The sequence below is a fragment of the Pleurodeles waltl genome, chromosome 12 (genome assembly GCF_031143425.1).
Source record: "Pleurodeles waltl isolate 20211129_DDA chromosome 12, aPleWal1.hap1.20221129, whole genome shotgun sequence".
NCBI lineage: Eukaryota > Metazoa > Chordata > Amphibia > Caudata > Salamandridae > Pleurodeles > Pleurodeles waltl.
Window position 1 is genome coordinate 105,625,889 of NC_090451.1, and position 18,353 is coordinate 105,644,241.

The window sequence follows — 18,353 nt, forward strand, 5'->3', positions numbered from 1 at the left end:
GCATCGGCTTGCTTGCTCATTAGGTTTACAAGGCCAGCGGCTTTTGAGATATTCTAATTATAGTGGTTATTCGGCGTTGGAGGTAAGAGAGTTGTTTTTAGGTCTGGCCGTTCCTTCTGCTTTAAATTACTCTAGCTCATGTCAACAAAGTAACAACAAAACATAGCCAACGGTTTGTTGCTCAAGCCTTCCCTACTGCACCTTCCCATGTGTCTCCTGCCGACCACAGTGCAGGAAATTTGAGTTTGCATTTGCGCAAAGAGACGTACAACACAAGAAGGCGCGCTTTTGTGCGCCGGGCACCACCCGGCCTGTGCATTTCTCACTGCTGTGAGATCAGTTTACTCAGCAGAACATGACGCTGCAATTGGTTAGTAATGCCTGCCTGACCAGAATAGTATATTTGGGGTCATGTATTTGATTGCATTTTTAAAACAGTAACAGAACTTAACTGCAATGTTTAAATAGGTCTAGACATTTTTAAACAGTGTCAATTTGATAGAAGAATTCTGGAAAATTCAGAGGGGAGGCACCAATGTTTTTTTTTCCTTTTGGGTGGATGTGGCATTAAAGAGTTTGAAGACCACTGGTCTAAGTGGACACTAATACACCTGGATCCTCCTGAATTCCTCCCAACAGATGCCAGCAAACCTGGCTGGAGAGCTACTGTGTTGGACTGATCCTGTCGATTCAAGTGGTCTTTCCTAGAGAGTCAGAGGTCATGGAAGTAGATGGAGTTGATGGTAAGCTTCAGGGCTTTGAAGTTTTCCCATCATCATCTGTCTCAGAAAAATGTGCTAGTAAAGACAGAGAATAAGGTAGCGGTCTTTTACATTAACCAGCAGTGAAGCATGCATTCAAAATCCCTCAATGCAATAGCAGAACAATTGGGCTATTGGGCAGAGATCAACCTGTTGCATACGTCGGCAGTACACATCAAGGGCACCGACAATGTGATGGCAGACAGCTGGAGGTTTCCAAATTTGCTGGAGTTGACGTTATCCGGGTCGTTGTTTTGAGAGATATGCCGAGAGTTTGTGAAACCCTTTCTGGATCTCTTTTCAAACAAGGACAATGCTCATCTTTGTCGATTCTGATCCAGGTTTCCGGAACAAGGAGCCTAGGTAGTGGACGTATTGGTGATAAAGTGGCTGAGAAGTCTCCTTTATACATTCCCCCCCTTTTTATTGATCCAGATGGTTCTCTTCAAGTCTCAGCAGGGGGAGGGAACATGATTCTTGTTGGCCCTGATTGGCCAGAGATGTCATTGTTTCCTCTTCTGAACCCCTGGCTCTTCTACCTCCTTGGGTACTGCTCAAGTGTGTCTCTTCTCAGAACGTCGTCCCTGACCTTCTTGCTCCAACTCACTCTATCGCTTTGGAGGTTGAGAAGTCTGGACTGCTAGCAAAGGGTCTTTCCTCTTCCTTAGTGGAGTTAATTCAGCACTCCAGCAGGCCTTCTACTTCGAAGTCTTACTCAAAGAACTGGAAGTCCTTTCAGACGTGATGTTCTGCTCATGATCTTTTGGCACCTACCTGTAGTTTGTCTGCTATTTTGCATTTTCTTCTGAATGGGTTTCACTTGAATCTCTTTCCACTCTGAAAGCTCATTGGTTTGCGATAAAGGCTTTTAGGGACTTTTCTGAACTTTCATCGATGTTACACTCTTTGGTGTCTAGACTGTTATGATCTTTTGTCAATGGTAAGAACAATGAAAAATCCCTTTTCTCCAACTCAGAATCTTCCTACTCTTTTATAGGCTTTCCAATTTTATCTCTTTGAGGATCTGGATACTGTACAATTAAAGATTGTCTCCTATAAAGTTATTTTCCTATTTGCTATCACCTTGCTGAGAACAATTGGGGAGCTGGAAGCCTTAAAATGCTGTCCTCTCTTCATTTGATACTTTAGAAGATGGGGTAACTTTAAGGCCTAGCCCTACCTTTGCTGCAAAGGTTAAGTCTATTTTTGATAGATCTTAGGAAATAATTCTTCCTTCTTTCATTCCCTCTCCTTCCTCTCCGGAAGAACATTTGTTGAATACACTTGATGTTTAAAGAGCTCTTTTCATTTATGTCACCAGGCCTCTGCAGTTCAGGAAAACCAACTCCTTGTTTGTGACTTTTGGACTGCCTGGAAAAGACAAGAAGGTGACTTTTATGACTCTGCGTAGGTGGATTAAGTTGTCAATTTTTCTGGCTTTGCAAGGCTTTTTAGAAAATCTTCCAGGTCAGGGATGGTCTACGAGAGGAATGGCCACCTCCTGGGTTGAATTCCAGTGGGTAACAATCTAGGAAATTCCTAGGGTGGTTACTTGGGCCTCAATGCATACATTTGTGAAGCATTATCGCTTAATACATTTTCTGTTTTGCATTTGAGTACCAATGTTTTGAACTCTGCATTACCCTAAGTCCATCTTGTCCTTGTCACAAACATTACATCCTGCCCACCTTCCCATCAGTCCTTTGGCAAGGGCTTGGCACCCAGGTTGGGTGCATGGCGCTAGCATTTAAGAATCCTCCTGTCCTTTCTTCCTCTTGGAGGGTGACATCACTTTACTTTGTAATGACTGTCACAAGGACGCAATGGACTAAGGCTAATGAAGATTACCAATAAGTAACCAACGCATCACCACTCTTTCTGAATGTGCCTGGCTCATTCTGCAGGACTGGTTCTTTGTATGATTCCTGGATTTTCAGAAGCCCTTTGATGGCAGCACCCCCACACTGAAAATTGTTTCAGCACCATTGGACAAGGGTCAGTTGTCATGCTCATCTGCGGCGTAAATTTGCATTGAAGTAGTCTAACTCCCCAGGTCCTGTCTTTTGCTCAATTTGCCTTTGTGAGTTTTCTCTCAATCACTGTTGATTTCCTTTGATCTTTCTTTCTTCTTTCACTTCACCTTCGCCTTCAGTGTATCTTTCGGCCCTGTTAAGAGACACGCCCCCTTGTAGCCACTTCTATACTTCTGTCACCTAATTATTTTCCTATCCTTTCCCCTGTAACGTTGCTGATCCTAGCTATAGCATGACTATCCAGAATCTGTTCACCTGAGTTATGTTCCTCTTATCCCCACGCATCTAATTATCAGCTCTTGGTCTCCCTCCACCTCTCACGTGACATAGTCTGAGCCAGTGTCTCCATCTTGGAGAGACAATCTCTTGCACTTCTGTTGTTCTACTGGCGCTGCCGGCTTGAGCTTTTGTCAGAAGTGGCAAAAGAAGGACTAATGGAAAGTGAACGTGTACTGGAGCAACAGAGTGTATGGATTTAAAAGCGTTTGATTAAATGAGAAAAAAAGAGTTTACTTGAGAGAAAAAATGTAACTTTGCCCGTACGGGGATCGAACTCGCGACCTTGGCGTTATTAGCACCACGCTCTAACCAACTGAGCTAACCAGCCATGAATGAAGGAGCTCTCCTTTTTCCATGACATGCAGATACACAGAAGAGTCGGTCTCACTATCGCAATTCCTTCATACTTTTCTCCTTCCGTCCCCTGCCTGGATTGCAATAACAAGAGCTGTTGAGTGCTGCACGCCAGCCTCAGCGCCTCTTCTTTCAGTCAATGTCACTGTGTGCTGTGATATCTTTGTAACATTGGTTGTTGCCGGAAGAAAAGGGAAGGATGGATAGGATTTCTATTCTTTTACAACAAAACCCAAAATGCATCGGCTTGCCTGCTCATTAAGTTTACAAGGCCAGCTGCTTTTGAGATATTCTAATTATAGTGGTTATTCGGCGTTGGAGGTAAGAGAGTTGTTTTTAGGTCTGGCCGTTCCTTCTGCTTTAAATTACTCTAGCTCATGTCAACAAAGTAACAACAAAACATAGCCAACGGTTTGTTGCTCAAGCCTTCCCTACTGCACCTTCCCATGTCTCTCCTGCCGACCACAGTGCAGGAAATTTGAGTTTGCATTTGCGCAAAGAGACGTACAACACAAGAAGGCGCGCTTTCGTGCGCCGGGCACCACCCGGCCTGTGCATTCCTCACTGCCGTGAGATCAGTTTACTCAGCAGAGCATGACGCTGCAATTGGTTAGTAAGGCCTGCCTGACCAGAATAGTATATTTGGGGTCATGTATTTGATTGCATTTTTAAAACAGTAACAGAACTTAACTGCAATGTTTAAATAGGTCTAGACATATTTAAACAGTGTCAATTTGATAGAAGAATTCTGGAAAATTCAGAGAGGAGGCACCAATGTTTTTTTTTTCCCTTTGGGTGGATGTGGCATTAAAGAATTTGAAGACCACTGGTCTAAGTGGACACTAATACACCTGGATCCTCCTGAATTCCTAGCAACAGATGCCAGCAAACCTGGCTGGAGAGCTACTGTGTTGGACTGATCCTGTCGATTCAAGTGGTCTTTCCTAGAGAGTCGGAGGTCATGGAAGTAGATGGAGTTGATGGTAAGCTTCAGGGCTTTGAAGTTTTCCCATCATCATCTGTCTCAGAAAAATGTGCTAGTAAAGACAGAGAATAAGGTAGCGGTCTTTTACATTAACCAGCAGTGAAGCATGCATTCAAAATCCCTCAATGCAATAGCAGAACAATTGGGCTATTGGGCAGAGATCAACCTGTTGCATACGTCGGCAGTACACATCAAGGGCACCGACAATGTGATGGCAGACAGCTGGAGGTTTCCAAATTTGTTGGAGTTGACTTATCCAGGTCGTTGTTTTGAGAGATATGCCGAGAGTTTGTGAAACCCGTTCTGGATCTCTTTTCAAACAACGACAATGCTCATCTTTGTCGATTCTGATCCAGGTTTCCGGAACAAGGAGCCTAGGTAGTGGATGTATTGGTGATAAAGTGGCTGAGAAGTCTCCTTTATACATTCCCCCCCTTTTTATTGATCCAGATGGTTCTCTTCAAGTCTCAGCAGGGGGAGGGAACATGATTCTTGTTGGCCCTGATTGGCCAGAGATGTCATTGTTTCCTCTTCTGAACCCCTGGTTCTTCTACCTCCTTGGGTACTGCTCAAGTGTGTCTCTTCTCAGAACGTCGTCCCTGACCTTCTTGCTCCAACTCACTCTATCGCTTTGGAGGTTGAGAAGTCTGGACTGCTAGCAAAGGGTCTTTCCTCTTCCTTAGTGGAGTTAATTCAGCACTCCAGCAGGCCTTCTACTTCTAAGTCTTACTCAAAGAACTGAAAGTCCTTTCAGACGTGATGTTCTGCTCATGATCTTTTGGCACCTACCTGTAGTTTGTCTGCTATTTTGCATTTTCTTCTGAATGGGTTTCACTTGAATCTCTTTCCACTCTGAAAGCTCATTGGTTTGCGATAAAGGCTTTTAGGGACTTTTCTGAACTTTCATCGATGTTACACTCTTTGGTGTCTAGACTGTTATGATCTTTTGTCAATGGTAAGAACAATGAAAAATCCCTTTTCTCCAACTCAGAATCTTCCTACTCTTTTATAGGCTTTCCAATTTGATCTCTTTGAGGATCTGGATACTGTACAATTAAAGATTGTCTCCTATAAAGTTATTTTCCTATTTGCTATCACCTTGCTGAGAACAATTGGGGAGCTAGGAGCCTTAAAATGCTGTCCTCTCTTCATTTGATACTTTAGAAGATGGGGTAACTTTAAGGCCTAGCCCTACCTTTGCTGCAAAGGTTAAGTCTATTTTTGATAGATCTTAGGAAATAATTCTTCCTTCTTTCATTCCCTCTCCTTCCTCTCCGGAAGAACATTTGTTGAATACACTTGATGTTTAAAGAGCTCTTTTCATTTATGTCACCAGGCCTCTGCAGTTCAGGAAAACCAACTCCTTGTTTGTTACTTTTGGACAGCCTGGAAAAGACAAGAAGGTGACTTTTATGACTCTGAGTAGGTGGATTAAGTTGTCAATTTTTCTGGCTTTGCAAGGCTTTTTAGAAAATCTTCCAGGTCAGGGATGGTCTACGAGAGGAATGGCCACCTCCTGGGTTGAATTCCAGTGAGTAACAATCTAGGAAATTCCTAGGGTGGTTACTTGGGCCTCAATGCATACATTTGTGAAGCATTATCGCTTAATACATTTTCTGTTTTGCATTTGAGTACCAATGTTTTGAACTCTGCATTACCCTAAGTCCATCTTGTCCTTGTCACAAACATTACATCCTGCCCACCTTCCCATCAGTCCTTTGGCAAGGGCTTGGCACCCAGGTTGGGTGCATGGCGCTAGCATTTAAGAATCCTCCTGTCCTTTCTTCCTCTTGGAGGGTGACATCACTTTACTTTGTAATGACTGTCACAAGGACGCAATGGACTAAGGCTAATGAAGATTACCAATAAGTAACCAACGCATCACCACTCTTTCTGAATGTGCGTGGCTCATTCTGCAGGACTGGTTCTTTGGAGGATTCCTGGATTTTCAGAAGCCCTTTGATGGCAGCACCCCCACACTGAAAATTGTTTCAGCACCACTGGACAAGGGTCAGTTGTCATGCTCATCTGCGGCGTAAATTTGCATTGAAGTAGTCTAACTCCCCAGGTCCTGTCTTTTGCTCAATTTGCCTTTGTGAGTTTTCTCTCAATCACTGTTGATTTCCTTTGATCTTTCTTTCTTCTTTCACTTCACCTTCGCCTTCAGTGTATCTTTCGGCCCTGTTAAGAGACACGCCTCCTTGTAGCCACTTCTATACTTCTGTCACCTAATTATTTTCCTATCCTTTCCCCTGTAACGTTGCTGATCCTAGCTATAGCATGACTATCCAGAATCTGTTCACCTGAGTTATGTTCCTCTTATCCCCACGCATCTAATAATCAGCTCTTGGTCTCCCTCCACCTCTCACGTGACATAGTCTGAGCCAGTGTCTCCATCTTGGAGAGACAATCTCTTGCACTTCTGTTGTTCTACTGGCGCTGCCGGCTTGAGCTTTTGTCAGAAGTGGCAAAAGAAGGACTAATGGAAAGTGAACGTGTACTGGAGCAACAGAGTGTATGGATTTAAAAGCGTTTGATTAAATGAGAAAAAAGAGTTTACTTGAGAGAAAAAACGTAACTTGGCCCGTACGGGGATCGAACTCACGACCTTGGCGTTATTAGCACCACGCTCTAACCAACTGAGCTAACCAGCCATGAATGACAGAGTTCTCCTTTTTCCATGACATGCAGATACACAGAAGAGTCGGTCTCACTATCGCAATTCCTTCATACTTTTCTCCTTCCGTCCCCTGCCTGGATTGCAATAACAAGAGCTGTTGAGTGCTGCACGCCAGCCTCAGCGCCTCTTCTTTCAGTCAATGTCACTGTGTGCTGTGATATCTTTGTAAGATTGGTTGTTGCCGGAAGAAAAGGAAAGGATGGATAGGATTTGTATTCTTTTACAACAAAACCCAAAATGCATCGGCTTGCTTGCTCATTAAGTTTACAAGGCCAGCTGCTTTTGAGATATTCTAATTATAGTGGTTATTCGGCGTTGGAGGTAAGAGAGTTGTTTTTAGGTCTGGCCGTTCCTTCTGCTTTAAATTACTCTAGCTCATGTCAACAAAGTAACAACAAAACATAGCCAACGGTTTGTTGCTCAAGCCTTCCCTACTGCACCTTCCCATGTCTCTCCTGCCGACCACAGTGCAGGAAATTTGAGTTTACATTTGCGCAAAGAGACGTACAACACAAGAAGGCGCGCTTTCGTGCGCCGGGCACCACCCGGCCTGTGCACTCCTCACTGCCGTGAGATCAGTTTACTCAGCAGAGCATGACGCTGCAATTGGTTAGTAAGGCCTGCCTGACCAGAATAGTATATTTGGGGTCATGTATTTGATTGCATTTTTAAAACAGTAACAGAACTTAACTGCAATGTTTAAATAGGTCTAGACATATTTAAACAGTGTCAATTCGATAGAAGAATTCTGGAAAATTCAGAGAGGAGGCACCAATGTTGTTTTTTTTCCATTGGGTGGATGTGGCATTAAAGAATTTGAAGACCACTGGTCTAAGTGGACACTAATACACCTGGATCCTCCTGAATTCCTAGCAACAGATGCCAGCAAACCTGGCTGGAGAGCTACTGTGTTGGACTGATCCTGTCGATTCAAGTGGTCTTTCCTAGAGAGTCGGAGGTCATGGAAGTAGATGGAGTTGATGGTAAGCTTCAGGGCTTTGAAGTTTTCCCATCATCATCTGTCTCAGAAAAATGTGCTAGTAAAGACAGAGAATAAGGTAGCGGTCTTTTACATTAACCAGCAGTGAAGCATGCATTCAAAATCCCTCAATGCAATAGCAGAACAATTGGGCTATTGGGCAGAGATCAACCTGTTGCATACGTCGGCAGTACACATCAAGGGCACCGACAATGTGATGGCAGACAGCTGGAGGTTTCCAAATTTGCTGGAGTTGACTTATCCAGGTCGTTGTTTTGAGAGATATGCCGAGAGTTTGTGAAACCCGTTCTGGATCTCTTTTCAAACAAGGACAATGCTCATCTTTGTCAATTCTGATCCAGGTTTCCGGAACAAGGAGCCTAGGTAGTGGATGTATTGGTGATAAAGTGGCTGAGAAGTCTCCTTTATACATTCCCCCCCTTTTTATTGATCCAGATGGTTCTCTTCAAGTCTCAGCAGGGGGAGGGAACATGATTCTTGTTGGCCCTGATTGGCCAGAGATGTCATTGTTTCCTCTTCTGAACCCCTGGTTCTTCTACCTCCTTGGGTACTGCTCAAGTGTGTCTCTTCTCAGAACGTCGTCCCTGACCTTCTTGCTCCAACTCACTCTATCGCTTTGGAGGTTGAGAAGTCTGGACTGCTAGCAAAGGGTCTTTCCTCTTCCTTAGTGGAGTTAATTCAGCACTCCAGCAGGCCTTCTACTTCTAAGTCTTACTCAAAGAACTGAAAGTCCTTTCAGACGTGATGTTCTGCTCATGATCTTTTGGCACCTACCTGTAGTTTGTCTGCTATTTTGCATTTTCTTCTGAATGGGTTTCACTTGAATCTCTTTCCACTCTGAAAGCTCATTGGTTTGCGATAAAGGCTTTTAGGGACTTTTCTGAACTTTCATCGATGTTACACTCTTTGGTGTCTAGACTGTTATGATCTTTTGTCAATGGTAAGAACAATGAAAAATCCCTTTTCTCCAACTCAGAATCTTCCTACTCTTTTATAGGCTTTCCAATTTTATCTCTTTGAGGATCTGGATACTGTACAATTAAAGATTGTCTCCTATAAAGTTATTTTCCTATTTGCTATCACCTTGCTGAGAACAATTGGGGAGCTAGGAGCCTTAAAATGCTGTCCTCTCTTCATTTGATACTTTAGAAGATGGGGTAACTTTAAGGCCTAGCCCTACCTTTGCTGCAAAGGTTAAGTCTATTTTTGATAGATCTTAGGAAATAATTCTTCCTTCTTTCATTCCCTCTCCTTCCTCTCCGGAAGAACATTTGTTGAATACACTTGATGTTTAAAGAGCTCTTTTCATTTATGTCACCAGGCCTCTGCAGTTCAGGAAAACCAACTCCTTGTTTGTTACTTTTGGACAGCCTGGAAAAGACAAGAAGGTGACTTTTATGACTCTGAGTAGGTGGATTAAGTTGTCAATTTTTCTGGCTTTGCAAGGCTTTTTAGAAAATCTTCCAGGTCAGGGATGGTCTACGAGAGGAATGGCCACCTCCTGGGTTGAATTCCAGTGAGTAACAATCTAGGAAATTCCTAGGGTGGTTACTTGGGCCTCAATGCATACATTTGTGAAGCATTATCGCTTAATACATTTTCTGTTTTGCATTTGAGTACCAATGTTTTGAACTCTGCATTACCCTAAGTCCATCTTGTCCTTGTCACAAACATTACATCCTGCCCACCTTCCCATCAGTCCTTTGGCAAGGGCTTGGCACCCAGGTTGGGTGCATGGCGCTAGCATTTAAGAATCCTCCTGTCCTTTCTTCCTCTTGGAGGGTGACATCACTTTACTTTGTAATGACTGTCACAAGGACGCAATGGACTAAGGCTAATGAAGATTACCAATAAGTAACCAACGCATCACCACTCTTTCTGAATGTGCGTGGCTCATTCTGCAGGACTGGTTCTTTGGAGGATTCCTGGATTTTCAGAAGCCCTTTGATGGCAGCACCCCCACACTGAAAATTGTTTCAGCACCACTGGACAAGGGTCAGTTGTCATGCTCATCTGCGGCGTAAATTTGCATTGAAGTAGTCTAACTCCCCAGGTCCTGTCTTTTGCTCAATTTGCCTTTGTGAGTTTTCTCTCAATCACTGTTGATTTCCTTTGATCTTTCTTTCTTCTTTCACTTCACCTTCGCCTTCAGTGTATCTTTCGGCCCTGTTAAGAGACACGCCCCCTTGTAGCCACTTCTATACTTCTGTCACCTAATTATTTTCCTATCCTTTCCCCTGTAACGTTGCTGATCCTAGCTATAGCATGACTATCCAGAATCTGTTCACCTGAGTTATGTTCCTCTTATCCCCACGCATCTAATAATCAGCTCTTGGTCTCCCTCCACCTCTCACGTGACATAGTCTGAGCCAGTGTCTCCATCTTGGAGAGACAATCTCTTGCACTTCTGTTGTTCTACTGGCGCTGCCGGCTTGAGCTTTTGTCAGAAGTGGCAAAAGAAGGACTAATGGAAAGTGAACGTGTACTGGAGCAACAGAGTGTATGGATTTAAAAGCGTTTGATTAAATGAGAAAAAAGAGTTTACTTGAGAGAAAAAACGTAACTTGGCCCGTACGGGGATCGAACTCACGACCTTGGTGTTATTAGCACCATGCTCTAACCAACTGCGCTAACCAGCCATGAATGACAGAGTTCTCCTTTTTCCATGACATGCAGATACACAGAAGAGTCGGTCTCACTATCGCAATTCCTTCATACTTTTCTCCTTCCGTCCCCTGCCTGGATTGCAATAACAAGAGCTGTTGAGTGCTGCACGCCAGCCTCAGCGCCTCTTCTTTCAGTCAATGTCACTGTGTGCTGTGATATCTTTGTAACATTGGTTGTTGCCGGAAGAAAAGGAAAGGATGGATAGGATTTGTATTCTTTTACAACAAAACCCAAAATGCATCGGCTTGCTTGCTCATTAAGTTTACAAGGCCAGCTGCTTTTGAGATATTCTAATTATAGTGGTTATTCGGCGTTGGAGGTAAGAGAGTTGTTTTTAGGTCTGGCCGTTCCTTCTGCTTTAAATTACTCTAGCTCATGTCAACAAAGTAACAACAAAACATAGCCAACGGTTTGTTGCTCAAGCCTTCCCTACTGCACCTTCCCATGTCTCTCCTGCCGACCACAGTGCAGGAAATTTGAGTTTGCATTTGCGCAAAGAGACGTACAACACAAGAAGGCGCGCTTTCGTGCGCCGGGCACCACCCGGCCTGTGCATTCCTCACTGCCGTGAGATCAGTTTACTCAGCAGAGCATGACGCTGCAATTGGTTAGTAAGGCCTGCCTGACCAGAATAGTATATTTGGGGTCATGTATTTGATTGCATTTTTAAAACAGTAACAGAACTTAACTGCAATGTTTAAATAGGTCTAGACATATTTAAGCAGTGTCAATTTGATAGAAGAATTCTGGAAAATTCAGAGAGGAGGCACCAATGTTTTTTTTTTCCCTTTGGGTGGATGTGGCATTAAAGAATTTGAAGACCACTGGTCTAAGTGGACACTAATACACCTGGATCCTCCTGAATTCCTAGCAACAGATGCCAGCAAACCTGGCTGGAGAGCTACTGTGTTGGACTGATCCTGTCGATTCAAGTGGTCTTTCCTAGAGAGTCGGAGGTCATGGAAGTAGATGGAGTTGATGGTAAGCTTCAGGGCTTTGAAGTTTTCCCATCATCATCTGTCTCAGAAAAATGTGCTAGTAAAGACAGAGAATAAGGTAGCGGTCTTTTACATTAACCAGCAGTGAAGCATGCATTGAAAATCCCTCAATGCAATAGCAGAACAATTGGGCTATTGGGCAGAGATCAACCTGTTGCATACGTCGGCAGTACACATCAAGGGCACCGACAATGTGATGGCAGACAGCTGGAGGTTTCCAAATTTGCTGGAGTTGACTTATCCAGGTCGTTGTTTTGAGAGATATGCCGAGAGTTTGTGAAACCCGTTCTGGATCTCTTTTCAAACAAGGACAATGCTCATCTTTGTCGATTCTGATCCAGGTTTCCGGAACAAGGAGCCTAGGTAGTGGATGTATTGGTGATAAAGTGGCTGAGAAGTCTCCTTTATACATTCCCCCCCTTTTTATTGATCCAGATGGTTCTCTTCAAGTCTCAGCAGGGGGAGGGAACATGATTCTTGTTGGCCCTGATTGGCCAGAGATGTCATTGTTTCCTCTTCTGAACCCCTGGTTCTTCTACCTCCTTGGGTACTGCTCAAGTGTGTCTCTTCTCAGAACGTCGTCCCTGACCTTCTTGCTCCAACTCACTCTATCGCTTTGGAGGTTGAGAAGTCTGGACTGCTAGCAAAGGGTCTTTCCTCTTCCTTAGTGGAGTTAATTCAGCACTCCAGCAGGCCTTCTACTTCTAAGTCTTACTCAAAGAACTGAAAGTCCTTTCAGACGTGATGTTCTGCTCATGATCTTTTGGCACCTACCTGTAGTTTGTCTGCTATTTTGCATTTTCTTCTGAATGGGTTTCACTTGAATCTCTTTCCACTCTGAAAGCTCATTGGTTTGCGATAAAGGCTTTTAGGGACTTTTCTGAACTTTCATCGATGTTACACTCTTTGGTGTCTAGACTGTTATGATCTTTTGTCAATGGTAAGAACAATGAAAAATCCCTTTTCTCCAACTCAGAATCTTCCTACTCTTTTAAAGGCTTTCCAATTTTATCTCTTTGAGGATCTGGATACTGTACAATTAAAGATTGTCTCCTATAAAGTTATTTTCCTATTTGCTATCACCTTGCTGAGAACAATTGGGGAGCTAGGAGCCTTAAAATGCTGTCCTCTCTTCATTTGATACTTTAGAAGATGGGGTAACTTTAAGGCCTAGCCCTACCTTTGCTGCAAAGGTTAAGTCTATTTTTGATAGATCTTAGGAAATAATTCTTCCTTCTTTCATTCCCTCTCCTTCCTCTCCGGAAGAACATTTGTTGAATACACTTGATGTTTAAAGAGCTCTTTTCATTTATGTCACCAGGCCTCTGCAGTTCAGGAAAACCAACTCCTTGTTTGTTACTTTTGGACAGCCTGGAAAAGACAAGAAGGTGACTTTTATGACTCTGAGTAGGTGGATTAAGTTGTCAATTTTTCTGGCTTTGCAAGGCTTTTTAGAAAATCTTCCAGGTCAGGGATGGTCTACGAGAGGAATGGCCACCTCCTGGGTTGAATTCCAGTGAGTAACAATCTAGGAAATTCCTAGGGTGGTTACTTGGGCCTCAATGCATACATTTGTGAAGCATTATCGCTTAATACATTTTCTGTTTTGCATTTGAGTACCAATGTTTTGAACTCTGCATTACCCTAAGTCCATCTTGTCCTTGTCACAAACATTACATCCTGCCCACCTTCCCATCAGTCCTTTGGCAAGGGCTTGGCACCCAGGTTGGGTGCATGGCGCTAGCATTTAAGAATCCTCCTGTCCTTTCTTCCTCTTGGAGGGTGACATCACTTTACTTTGTAATGACTGTCACAAGGACGCAATGGACTAAGGCTAATGAAGATTACCAATAAGTAACCAACGCATCACCACTCTTTCTGAATGTGCGTGGCTCATTCTGCAGGACTGGTTCTTTGGAGGATTCCTGGATTTTCAGAAGCCCTTTGATGGCAGCACCCCCACACTGAAAATTGTTTCAGCACCACTGGACAAGGGTCAGTTGTCATGCTCATCTGCGGCGTAAATTTGCATTGAAGTAGTCTAACTCCCCAGGTCCTGTCTTTTGCTCAATTTGCCTTTGTGAGTTTTCTCTCAATCACTGTTGATTTCCTTTGATCTTTCTTTCTTCTTTCACTTCACCTTCGCCTTCAGTGTATCTTTCGGCCCTGTTAAGAGACACGCCCCCTTGTAGCCACTTCTATACTTCTGTCACCTAATTATTTTCCTATCCTTTCCCCTGTAACGTTGCTGATCCTAGCTATAGCATGACTATCCAGAATCTGTTCACCTGAGTTATGTTCCTCTTATCCCCACGCATCTAATAATCAGCTCTTGGTCTCCCTCCACCTCTCACGTGACATAGTCTGAGCCAGTGTCTCCATCTTGGAGAGATTATCTCTTGCACTTCTGTTGTTCTACTGGCGCTGCCGGCTTGAGCTTTTGTCAGAAGTGGCAAAAGAAGGACTAATGGAAAGTGAACGTGTACTGGAGCAACAGAGTGTATGGATTTAAAAGCGTTTGATTAAATGAGAAAAAAGAGTTTACTTGAGAGAAAAAATGTAACTTGGCCCGTACGGGGATCGAACTCACGACCTTGGTGTTATTAGCACCACGCTCTAACCAACTGAGCTAACCAGCCATGAATGACAGAGTTCTCCTTTTTCCATGACATGCAGATACACAGAAGAGTCGGTCTCACTATCGCAATTCCTTCATACTTTTCTCCTTCCGTCCCCTGCCTGGATTGCAATAACAAGAGCTGTTGAGTGCTGCACGCCAGCCTCAGCGCCTCTTCTTTCAGTCAATGTCACTGTGTGCTGTGATATCTTTGTAACATTGGTTGTCGCCGGAAGAAAAGGAAAGGATGGATAGGATTTGTATTCTTTTACAACAAAACCCAAAATGCATCGGCTTGCTTGCTCATTAAGTTTACAAGGCCAGCTGCTTTTGAGATATTCTAATTATAGTGGTTATTCGGCGTTGGAGGTAAGAGAGTTGTTTTTAGGTCTGGCCGTTCCTTCTGCTTTAAATTACTCTAGCTCATGTCAACAAAGTAACAACAAAACATAGCCAACGGTTTGTTGCTCAAGCCTTCCCTACTGCACCTTCCCATGTCTCTCCTGCCGACCACTGTGCAGGAAATTTGAGTTTGCATTTGCGCAAAGAGACGTACAACAGAAGAAGGCGCGCTTTCGTGCGCCGGGCACCACCCGGCCTGTGCATTCCTCACTGCCGTGAGATCAGTTTACTCAGCAGAGCATGACGCTGCAATTGGTTAGTAAGGCCTGCCAGACCAGAATAGTATATTTGGGGTCATGTATTTGATTGCATTTTTAAAACAGTAACAGAACTTAACTGCAATGTTTAAATAGGTCTAGACATATTTAAACAGTGTCAATTTGATAGAAGAATTCTGGAAAATTCAGAGGGGAGGCACCAATGTTTTTTTTTTCCCTTTGGGTGGATGTGGCATTAAAGAATTTGAAGACCACTGGTCTAAGTGGACACTAATACACCTGGATCCTCCTGAATTCCTCGCAACAGATGCCAGCAAACCTGGCTGGAGAGCTACTGTGTTGGACTGATCCTGTCGATTCAAGTGGTCTTTCCTAGAGAGTCGGAGGTCATGGAAGTAGATGGAGTTAATGGTAAGCTTCAGGGCTTTGAAGTTTTCCCATCATCATCTGTCTCAGAAAAATGTGCTAGTAAAGACAGAGAATAAGGTAGCGGTCTTTTACATTAACCAGCAGTGAAGCATGCATTCAAAATCCCTCAATGCAATAGCAGAACAATTGGGCTATTGGGCAGAGATCAACCTGTTGCATACGTCGGCAGTACACATCAAGGGCACCGACAATGTGATGGCAGACAGCTGGAGGTTTCCAAATTTGCTGGAGTTGACGTTATCCAGCTCGTTGTTTTGAGAGATATGCTGAGAGTTTGTGAAACCCTTTCTGGATCTCTTTTCAAACAAGGACAATGCTCATCTTTGTCGATTCTGATCCAGGTTTCCGGAACAAGGAGCCTATGTAGTGGACGTATTGGTGATAAAGTGGCTGAGAAGTCTCCTTTATACATTCCCCCCCTTTTTATTGATCCAGATGGTTCTTTTCAAGTCTCAGCAGGGGGAGGGAACTTGATTCTTGTTGGCCCTGATTGGCCAGAGATGTCATGGTTTCCTCTTCTGAACCCCTGGCTCTTCTACCTCCTTGGGTACTGCTCAAGTGTGTCTCTTCTCAGAACGTCGTCCCTGACCTTCTTGCTCCAACTCACTCTATCGCTTTGGAGGTTGAGAAGTCTGGACTGCTAGCAAAGGGTCTTTCCTCTTCCTTAGTGGAGTTAATTCAGCACTCCAGCAGGCCTTCTACTTCGAAGTCTTACTCAAAGAACTGGAAGTCCTTTCAGACGTGATGTTCTGCTCATGATCTTTTGGCACCTACCTGTAGTTTGTCTGCTATTTTGCATTTTCTTCTGAATGGGTTTCACTTGAATCTCTTTCCACTCTGAAAGCTCATTGGTTTGCGATAAAGGCTTTTAGGGACTTTTCTGAACTTTCATCGATGTTACACTCTTTGGTGTCTAGACTGTTATGATCTTTTGTCAATGGTAAGAACAATGAAAAATCCCTTTTCTCCAACTCAGAATCTTCCTACTCTTTTATAGGCTTTCCAATGTTATCTCTTTGAGGATCTGGATACTGTACAATTAAAGATTGTCTCCTATAAAGTTATTTTCCTATTTGCTATCACCTTGCTGAGAACAATTGGGGAGCTGGGAGCCTTAAAATGCTGTCCTCTCTTCATTTGATACTTTGGAAGACGGGGTAACTTTAAGGCCTAGCCCTACCTTTGCTGCAAAGGTTAAGTCTATTTTTGATAGATCTTAGGAAATAATTCTTCCTTCTTTCATTCCCTCTCCTTCCTCTCCGGAAGAACATTTGTTGAATACACTTGATGTTTAAAGAGCTCTTTTCATTTATGTCACCAGGCCTCTGCAGTTCAGGAAAACCGACTCCTTGTTTGTGACTTTTGGACAGCCTGGAAAAGACAAGAAGGTGACTTTTATGACTCTGAGTAGGTGGATTAAGTTGTCAATTTTTCTGGCTTTGCAAGGCTTTTTAGAAAATCTTCCAGGTCAGGGATGGTCTACGAGAGGAATGGCCACCTCCTGGGTTGAATTCCAGTGAGTAACAATCTAGGAAATTCCTAGGGTGGTTACTTGGGCCTCAATGCATACATTTGTGAAGCATTATCGCTTAATACATTTTCTGTTTTGCATTTGAGTACCAATGTTTTGAACTCTGCATTACCCTAAGTCCATCTTGTCCTTGTCACAAACATTACATCCTGCCCACCTTCCCATCAGTCCTTTGGCAAGGGCTTGGCACCCAGGTTGGGTGCATGGCGCTAGCATTTAAGAATCCTCCTGTCCTTTCTTCCTCTTGGAGGGTGACATCACTTTACTTTGTAATGACTGTCACAAGGACGCAATGGACTAAGGCTAATGAAGATTACCAATAAGTAACCAACGCATCACCACTCTTTCTGAATGTGCGTGGCTCATTCTGCAGGACTGGTTCTTTGGAGGATTCCTGGATTTTCAGAAGCCCTTTGATGGCAGCACCCCCACACTGAAAATTGTTTCAGCACCACTGGACAAGGGTCAGTTGTCATGCTCATCTGCGGCGTAAATTTGCATTGAAGTAGTCTAACTCCCCAGGTCCTGTCTTTTGCTCAATTTGCCTTTGTGAGTTTTCTCTCAATCACTGTTGATTTCCTTTGATCTTTCTTTCTTCTTTCACTTCACCTTCGCCTTCAGTGTATCTTTCGGCCCTGTTAAGAGACACGCCCCCTTGTAGCCACTTGTATACTTCTGTCACCTAATTATTTTCCTATCCTTTCCCCTGTAACGTTGCTGATCCTAGCTATAGCATGACTATCCAGAATCTGTTCACCTGAGTTATGTTCCTCTTAACCCCACGCATCTAATAATCAGCTCTTGGTCTCCCTCCACCTCTCACGTGACATAGTCTGAGCCAGTGTCTCCATCTTGGAGATACAATCTCTTGCACTTCTGTTGTTCTACTGGGGCTGCCGGCTTCAGCTTTGGTCAGAAGTGGCAAAAGAAGGACTAATGGAAAGTGAACGTGTAGTGGAGCAACAGAGTGTATGGATTTAAAAGCGTTTGATTAAATGAGAAAAAAAGAGTTTACTTGAGAGAAAAAATGTAACTTGTCCCGTACGGGGATCGAACCCGCAACCTTGGTGTTATTAGCACCACCCTCTAACCAACTGAGCTAACCGGCCATGAATGACAGAGTTATCCTTTTTCCATGACATGCTGATACACAGAAGAGTCGGTCTCACTATCGCAATTCCTTCATACTTTTCTCCTTCCGTCACCTGCCTGGATTGCAATAACAAGAGCTGTTGAGTGCTGCACGCCAGCCTCAGCGCCTCTTCTTTCAGTCAATGTCACTGTGTGCTGTGATATCTTTGTAACATTGGTTGTTGCCGGAAGAAAAGGAAAGGATGGATAGGATTTCTATTCTTTTACAACAAAACCCAAAATGCATCGGCTTGCTTGCTCATTAAGT

General features: G+C 43.6%; 1 non-coding gene across 1 annotated transcript; it reads right to left on the reverse strand.

Moving 5' to 3' along the window:
• Positions 1-6,992: 6,992 nt before the first annotated feature.
• On the reverse strand, positions 6,993-7,066 carry TRNAI-AAU (transfer RNA isoleucine (anticodon AAU)). The gene has a single exon. It is a non-coding gene; the product is annotated as a tRNA-Ile (tRNA).
• Between the last annotated feature and the right edge of the window lie 11,287 nt (positions 7,067-18,353).